Here is a 9,713-nt window from a genome sequence, read left to right on the forward strand (position 1 = left end):
TAAAGGATCTTTAAATAACTATTACTTAAATGTACTTTAAAATAATTTATTACATTCAAGGTAACAAGTGTACATCTTTATGAATACAGTTTCAATATATTTAATGCTCACATTTATTTACACATGTTTTGTGATCCCAAAATTTAAGACTCATTGTCAGTGCAAGGGGGTGAGGTGCAGTAATAAGTGTTTGTGCTGGGAACATAGAAGGCCAAGTATAGATATATTCTTTACACTGAAACACCCATCCATTGTAAAATAGTAAGCATACTGTGTATAATGTAAAAATTGACCCTGGTATAAATGCAAGATGTATTTATAAGAATTGAGGGAAATTCTCAATTATGACAACAAACAAAAAATATTTTCAAGGTAAGAAAAGGTAACTAATGGCACTGATTGTATTGAGAAGACATGTCACAGTAACCTCAAATTTAAGGATGAATGATTTGAAACCCAGGAATTGGGGATTAGTTCTATGGCTTTTTCTAATACTTCCCACCTCACAAGGCAACTAGATATTAACTAGATGGGACTAGCTCTGATCACAATCATCAATTTACTCTGTTTCAAGCTGGAGTGAGAACACGAAATAACATTGCCTTTATTGTAGTTTAAAACCATGTGAAGGGTTTGTGCTAAATGTTGATCAAATTGTTTGCTTTAGAAGCCCTCCAGAGTCCACAAAGTGATTTCTTGACTAGACTTTTGTCCTGGAGCACATTCTTCTAACATCTGATGAGAAAATTTCATTGCTGTTGAGATAAATAAATTAAAGTTTGGTTTCTCAAAGGAATGAGTTATAGGGAATAAAAGGAAGAGAATGTGAGTTAGCTTACACTCCTGCTGCCAATCTTTCCCCACACTGATAATGGCAAAACAGAGTAAATTAAGAAACACAAGGGACTCAAAGCACAATACTTTGTATTACCTATCATCATATTTGTAATGATAGCTATTTCTTTTTAGAAGGAAAATTTCCGAACACCGAACAAGACAATCCTTTTACGGAAGGGGATTTGAATAAACAAACAAAAAATGTTGTTTCAAATTTTACTGATTAGAAAGAACCTATCTCTCAATAGTTTCAAAAAATTGCTCCAGATTTTACAGCTATATCAAAAAGAATTGCTCCAAAATTTCTGTATTGACCCTACCAAGCTGCCACTGCTGCCTAAACTCTGAAATTCTGGGTCAGCTGGCAGGCTGACTGGAAGCTATCTCAACAGGATGATTATGGCTGTGTTTTCTTTCTTTTAAAATATTATTTCCATTGTTTTCTGTGTCCAATAATTATGTAGACATCCTTGAGTACAAAATAATTATCAAGCAAGATGAACTTCTTGCAAAGCAATGATGCCTCTGAATGTGATGGTAGCTAAGATGTTCTGCAAAGTAGTTTAGGTACTGAATGCATGTGGTGGATAGAGGCAAGAAACATTGTTCAGAAAGGTTATGGGATATGAACATGAGGCACTTCTAATTATCTATCATGACACTAGATTACACTTACCCTAAAAATACATACTGTACATGGAGGGACTTGAGGATGGAGTACATTTGATATCAGAACCAAAGCTTATGAACACTGGGGGTGACTCATGAATAAGTGTTGGCATCATGACTACTAGAATTGGCTCTTCCATACTTCAGTTGTATCATCTCTGTCTTTAATTATGTCATTTTACTGTAAGTTTGAAATAAATTATTTCATTGGCAGAATAGTGAAATCCTACGAATTATTATATTGCTCTTGACTAGCAAGCTCCTGAAGTGTAACCTTATATTTTCACCTCACTCCAAACATATGCACAGTAATAAAGTTTGTTCCACTTACCAAAGTTAGCCCTTTTGGTTGTTATGTCTCAGTAAGATATAGTAACATATACTCTTTTTCCCCCCAAGTTGCTAGTTATACCAGCAAGTCTTCAGCACCCATTTAGCCTTGTAATATCCCAAAGGGGATGAGAAATCAGTTTTCATTATAAATGGATATCATCTCTTCAGCACTGGCATAACTGCTACTTAGGTAGATAGAATTCTTGAAAATGTCTAACACAATACAGGATAGAATCTTTGACTTAATAATTCAGTTCCATGGGGGGAAAATGTGTTTTTGTGTCAGATGCACTAGTTTCTTTCAAAGACCTATGTTTGCTTGTTTACAGGCCTTCCTTCTCTGTTTTTTTTTTTTTAATTGCTTATCATTAATTTCTTTCACCCTGTTGAAACACACAGCAAGTTGAACACTCACTTAAAAATAAACCTCAAACTCTGTATATACAGTACAGTAAGGGGTGCAAACAGGAAGGGACATCAGTCCTGTCGTGGAGTCCACTTTCCAACTGCTGAGCAGAGCTCACCAACACTGTGGGCTGATTGAGTGGAGCTGGCAAGATGGCATTCAGCTGATACTGGACTTGGTTCCCCTTTGATACCAGTTGGAGAAGGGAGGGGACAGGGACATCTGCCTAGGGATCCTTGTATCAGGGGAGAAGGAAAAGAGGTGAGCCATCAGAGAGGCCTGATATGGCAGGAGGGCCCATTTCACAAGCCAGCAGGCCTCTTGTTCTCCTGCCACTCCTGGTGGGTATTTGAAGGTGACCCAAAGGATCCTTCCCAGTCCAAGCTGGCTTTGCAGAAGGAGGGGTAGGTGTGGCAAGTGTCCCTGAGACAGAGACCTTCTTTCAAAGGAACCAGAACCAAAACCAAAACCAAAACCAGCTGAGCAGGGAGCGGAGAGGTCAGTGAGATGACTGGAGAGAAGTGCCACCCTGTCCCTCGAAGCACACAACAGCTACTGGTGGAGGGTGAAGTGCTCAATGAACTCCAGTGTGAAGGAGCAGTGGCCCTGGCTGCTTCCATGGTCAAGCTCAGGTTTCCACTTCTGATGCTGCTCTGCTACCTCTTGATGAGACCAGGCCAAGTCAGTGGTGTAGCTCTTGTAGCAGAAGATGGGGGTGGAGCCTATCTGTACAAGAGATGGGATAACTGAGTGGATTTGTAGTTCAGCTGGTTGTTGGGCATGAACTTGTGCAGCTCGCTCTTTCTGCAGCAGGGGTCGTAGTGGTAAGCGCCAAGGCAGGCATCCCAGGAGACTTTTGAACACTGGGTGCAGTTGTTGGTAACACCCATATAATTACAAAAGCCACAGCGGGAGGTGCCTGTGGTAGCTGGCTTGGGCTTTGAGTGGACAGGTGGCAGCCAGTTAAGGCCCTGTGTCTGGCCCATATACTTCTCCCACATAGGTGTCCCATGGACCAGGCTTTGCTAAGAAAGGTGCTGGGCTTGGAGCCTGAAGGACAGCCTAGTAGACTGTCACAGCTCTGGCAGAGGGAAGAGCTGCAGGACAGGCCGCAGTTTTGGCACTTAGAGGGGGCAGACTCTTTGGTGGGGGGTGAACGCTTGTGGTAGATGGAGTGGGCATTGTTTTTGACCAGCTGTACATCCGGCCACAGAGCATCCTGCCTCTGGTAGGAGGCCCTGGGTTCAGAGTCTGTACACAAGTCCACGTCATCCTGAGTGAAAAAGTACTTATTGCGCAGAAGGCCAAGGCCGTTGATAGGGGAAATGGATGGAAGATCATCAGGGCTACCATGGGGGAAGCTGGACATGGTCAGCAAGGAGGGCGATGGGTGGATGATCTCATTCTTCGGGTCATCCCCTACATCCATGGCCAAAGGCTCCTTTCGCAGACTCAGGGAGGCCCCTGTGGGGACCTTCCTGCTCACCCAGTAGCTGTTGTAGGCATCCACTGACCTGGAGGGTTTGGTCATTTGGGGATTGTAGTAGTCCTTGGCTGCCCGCTCACTGGCTGACTTCTGGAGTGCCACATGAGCTATGGAAGTGGTCAGATGCTGCCTACTCTCAGCCTGTCGCATTGCCACAGAGTATCTGAGCACCCATGCACGTTCTCTGTGCTTCCCTTCCGCTCAGTCACCACATCCAGCTCCGAGTAGCCCTTGTCCTTCACCTGCGAGTGGATTCCCAGCATCTGCTCACACTCAACCTTGGCTAGGAAGGGCTCAAAGGAGACCACTTCACCTGGAGGGACTCTACAAGCTCCTTGAGTTTATATGTAGTTCCCAACTCAGGCTTGTAGCCCATGAACCTCAGAATGGCTCAGATGTCCTTCTCCAGCAATGTGGAGTTGACATAGGAAGCAAAAGGGCCTGTGTAGGTCTTGATGTTGCGGAATTCCTTCTTCCACGCGAACGAAGAGGTTGATGGCCACCATCTCTAGCATGCTGAAGGCGCAATGCAGAGTGCTCAGGCTGGAGCTGCTCAGTGAGCAGAGGGAGCTCTCCACCACTTTATAAAACTGGACCAGCTGATATCGATGCAAGGGGTCCACTTTGTGCAGGCTGAGCAGGGTGGCAGCTCCCACTCACAGGTACTCATCGCTGCCAGGCTGCTGCTTGGCGGGGGTGGTGTCCACTTTGCCCTCATGGAACTGCACGTACTCCTGAAATAAATCACTCTTGTACTTCGTATCCATTAAACTGGGCTTCCCCAATCAAACCCAAAGGGCTACCTCATCTCCCCCATGGCTCTGGGACCGGAGACTGGCACATCACATGAAGAAGTGGCATTGGTGCCCACTAACCAGCACATGCTCTACCGCTGCCCGCTATGGAAGCAAGCACCGCGGGAGCACAGCCCTGAATGGGGACCGAGACCCCTTCTCTGTTTTTAAATCCTCTATGTTTGATGTGTTGTCTCACCAACGCCCTAGTTCTTTTTAAATAATGTATTCTTTGTTCTGTGAAAATTTTATAGATTTAAACAGTACACATCATTTTCACCCCTCAACTCCTCCGAGTGCCTCTAACTCATCACCCTTTCAACGTCTTGTCTGTCTGTCTTTTGATTTTTTTTTGATTATAGGCCACTGACATCATTCTATTAGACTATTGAATTTTGATAACATGAAATTGTAAATTATTTTCCTTCTTTAATATAAAAGCTATATGCAAACTTCTAGCTACTGTTATTAACTAAAGGCATTTAACTCACAGATCATGAAAGCACTCTGCTGGCTGGAGTGCCTTTCTCTCCCAGTTACTAGGTAAGGCTAAGAGCCTGCCATGGTGAGTATCAGGTACCATGCACAAATGGCTAAGCACACTGTTCAACACCCTTGTTGCCCTATTTCTGTTCTTTTCTGATGGGACACCAGAAATTAAAACTGCCTTATTCTTTATTTCAGTTAGTCTTGGCTTAACTCCATTTGCTGTAAGTTGGAGTGAGGCATTACCTATATAATTAATGTCCCCAATACAATTTGCTTTTGAAATTGTAGAAATCAAGGCTAGAAATAGAGTGAGAAAACACAGTCTTGGAAACTGCTGGAACATCTCCAGAAAATGAACTGAGCAGCCTAACAGCCAATGCATTTGGTAAAGTCTTAGCTATTTAAAAGAAATGATAGGATAGATAGATAGAAGAGAGATAGACAGTCAGACAGACAGACAGATGATAGATAATTGTAAGGTAGATCATTAATACAGATAGATACACATAAAATCACGGTGCAAAGAAAGTTATGCTATCATTTAACAATTCAGTTCAAGTGTATATCTTCCATAGATATTTTAAAAGTCTATGAAGGAATGTGTAAAATGATATCTTTATTTGCCTGTTTTCCAAAACACACCAAAGTACTTAAGTATATTATCTATAAGGAATTTAAAATCCATTTTAAGAGTGTAGAAATGTCACAGAGATACCAGAATGCTAAATAATTAGGACAAACCATGTAAATATTAAACTAAACTAATATTAAATGGGAAATACCAAATTTACTAAGGGGAGAGAGAAAAGTGAGCACACAATTGATGTTCCACATGCAGCAGGTAAAAAGTATAACAGATTGATAAAAAATTGACCCAGACAAGTTTGAAAGAAAAAATTCTCCCATTATATTACTATAAAAGATTTAAACATTACTATTGTGAAATAAAATGCAGATATCCAAAAGTACACAAAATATGAATATACATTTTAAGATTTTATAATATTACTATAATTTATATTTCAATAAAGTAGGATATTATTTATTTATTGTTAAATTTTATGTCAAATGTTGCATCCATCAAATATCAAGGAGAAAACCAGATAATGGTTTGGCATAAAAAAAAATCAAAGTCTGCTAAGTGAGTATATTTTTGTCTAAAATATTTCTTCAAAATGACTCTGAAATTGATTCCTTGTGAAGTAATGACCTTTTCAGGTTAATATTTTTGTAAAAGATAATAGATTTAGTGCATTGCACTTATATTAACATTCACCAAAAAAGAAAGAAAGAAAGAAAGAAAGAAAGAAAGAAAGAAAGAAAGAAAGAAAATAAACAGATGGATAGATAGATAGATAGATAGATAGATCTAGGTTAATAAAGATAGATTTGTTACATACTTCTATTCTGAGTTTTAACAGTTTAATAAAATTATGTTAGATAATTAATACAAATTTAAATATAAGTGGACTGTGGTGTACTGAGCACACTAATATTATGATGACTTCATTTTATTCAAATTATATTCCATGATCTAATCCATCACATCATTGTTGTGCAAAATATATCCAAGGTAAAAGTATTTTAAGACAACTGAAATTTCTTAATTTAAAATACTTTCAGAGGAACTCATGAATGTACAATACATTAAATATACCAAGAAGTACTGCCAGCCTTCTTTATAAGGTAGGCATTCATCAACAATAACTAATTAAAAAGAAATATATAATTTTATTTTGTCAAATAAATTTATTTGGTCCTGTTATAGCAGGTAGATCAGCACCTTTAATCTGATATCCATGGTTTCTTGAAATATGTCTGAATAACAAGTTCAAAGTTCTGCCAAAATGCCTAAATTTCACTCTCCTGGTTTCTTCAAATAGTTGAATAAAAGTCTTTGATATCTGCTAAAAACTGTCTTGTTGAAAAATCTTTTTCAAGTTCATATAATACCATTGGCCTTATTAATACCTTTACATAAGCCAAAGATTTGAAATCATTAAAGTAGAATTAGCTCCAAATGCCTGTGATAACAATAGCTATGGCATTTACACATCTATTTCTTATTAATCAAATGGAAAGTAACACACACCTCAAGAGATTGCATATTAAAAGCCATGGACATAGTATAGAGAACTCCCCAAGAAACCATAGAGTGGGGACTCCCTTCTTAGGAGATTAGAAAGGTGGAAATTTCCCTTGGCAACCTTAGGCAAGCACTATGTGTAAGGATTTCCCATGACCCCTAGGGATTTGTGGAAAACACTCCTCACTGGGGAAGATCAGAAACAAAATAGGCCGTTTAACAAAGATGGAAACAATTGGCCCTGCTTTTCTGCAGCCATTCTGGAGAAAAATGATTCTTGTTTCCTCTGCTTTTTGTTCCTACAATGGGATTTAATGTCCCTGGATCATTGTTAATAGTATATAATAATTCCCAAGTCCAGCCATCATACTGAATGTTCCTAGACTTTAGTTTGATGCATTTGCTAAAGTCAGCTTGAGAGTTTCTACAAATATTAATGTTACCAGAGAGACCTGTGAAAACATAAGGAATTATGGTTTAGATATTATATAAAGTATCACCCTGCACACTGCGCATAGATTAAGGAAACCTACCATAGAAGAGGCCACATTACTATACCCCATATATTTCATTTCTGCCTGTATGAAGAGTGTCTTTTGCAGGAAACCTCTTACAGTGTGATGCATAACTCTGATGCTGAAGGAGCAGGGAGATACATTTATTCCTATGACACTCAACTAGAACCATCATAGAAAACTGGGGCCTTAACCTTGCACACAGTAAGAATGATAAATGTTCCATAAAGCTATAATGCTTTTTCTTCCTCTAGGAGTTTCAGTGGCCAATGAAGTTTGTGAGCACAAGTTTGTGTATGTGAGTGTGTTAGTGTGTGTGTGTGTGTGTGTGTGTGTGTGTGTGTGAGAGTGTGTGTGTGTGTGTGTGTGCGCGCGCGCACACGCACATCCCATATCTCCCATATATTTTAAGGTCAGCCAGGAGAAGTCAGGTATGATATCCCTATTTTATGACTTATTGAAGTAGACTATTAAATTTGCTCAGCATATCAACATGTTAAGAATCCAGAATTATTTTTCCTTACATTTCATTGAGCCTTGCATTTTCTGATCCTTTCAAAATGGATTCATGGACATGGGCATAAAAGCATCCTGGTTTTAAATCTGCACCCATCAGAGCTGAAAACAAAACAATTAGAATTAAATTATTCCCTCAGTGCTTTAGGACTCCAACAATGATTAAAAATAGCTCTTTGTGAGGCAAGTGAATGTGGGGAAATCTGTTTACTGTGCTCAGAAAACCTCAGAGGAATTCCTGCATGCTGTGTGCCTGAAGAGATGTATTCAAGGGGTTCATTTTCCACTCTATTTTAGGTTAGCTAACAGAAGCTATTCAAGAAAAAGAATGAGAAAAATATAGGTACTCAGGTGTATTTAGGAATAGCATGTAGTTCAAAAAACGTATATGCATTTTCCATTCATCCTAAATAGTTTTATAGTTTGTGCGCCATCCATAAAAATTCTGTGACTGTTAATGATGCTCTTCATAAACTTACCTTAATTGGACAGCATGTCTTACACAGTTGAGCAAATTCATATATAATCATGTAAGTTCTACAGTTCATCTTGACCTATGAGTACCAGTAGTCTTGAGGAAGCCGCCCATTAGAAATAAACTATTGTAATATCTTTCATTACATTATATCTGAAAAATTCACAGATATGTGTTTTAATATGCACTGTTTATGCTGTGCAACTGAAGTTGTGCTTTCTTGTCGTACCTGAAAGAGCCATTATGAACTGTCCGAATATCTGAACAGGCTTCTTAAAGATAAATGCATAAAAATACAAGAAAATATTTCAAGTGCAAGCAAGTACGTAATGAAAAAAATACAATTCAACATTTGTTTCTCTTTTTTTGTTGTTGTTTTTTGTTTGTTTGTTTGTTTGTTTGTTTTTGGTTTTGTTTTTGTTTTTCCAGACAGGGTTTCTCTGTGTAGCTTTGTGTCTCTCCTGGATCTTGCTTGGTAGACCAGGCTGGCCTCGAAATCACGAAGATCGGCCTGCCTCTGCCTCTCTGCCTGACACCTGGCCTAATATTATCATTTTAAAATGAATACAAATGCAGTCTCTCAATGCCACAAATTACACATTCAAGTTTACCATATTTAAGGAAATGGTAGGGGCTACACATCCAAAGTTCAAAAGTGATCCTCCACACTATCAGTTTTAAACAAAAATCTGATAAAAACATCAAAGTGACCCTCCTGCCAGGTGTGTTTTGATACTATCATGTTATATAATAAGTAGAAATACAGAGTGCGATGTAAGAAGTAAAAATGGAAAGCCCTATCCAAGAGTAGATATGGGCCTAGATGTGGTGGTACACACCTTTAATCCCAGCAGTCTGGAGGCAGAGGCAGGTGGATCTCTGTGAGTTCCTGGCCAGCCTGGTCTACAAATTGAGTTCCAGAAGAGGCTCCAAAGCTACATGGAGAAACCCTATCACACAACAAACAAACAAACTAATTAATTAATTAATTAATTAATTAATTAATGTTGAGTGAAGAGTTGCAAAACAGTGATTCTGTTCCTGCCACCCAATATATGATGGTTTTCAGACAACTCTAGAAAAATTACTACTTCTTCTTTTACTTCT

At 39.1% G+C, this 9,713-nt stretch overlaps 1 pseudogene; it reads right to left on the minus strand.

The window, feature by feature from the left end:
- Positions 1–2,967: 2,967 nt before the first annotated feature.
- Positions 2,968–4,510, minus strand: LOC118585182 (annotated as a pseudogene).
- Positions 4,511–9,713: the final 5,203 nt, after the last annotated feature.

This window comes from Onychomys torridus, chromosome 6 (genome assembly GCF_903995425.1).
Source record: "Onychomys torridus chromosome 6, mOncTor1.1, whole genome shotgun sequence".
Lineage (NCBI taxonomy): Eukaryota > Metazoa > Chordata > Mammalia > Rodentia > Cricetidae > Onychomys > Onychomys torridus.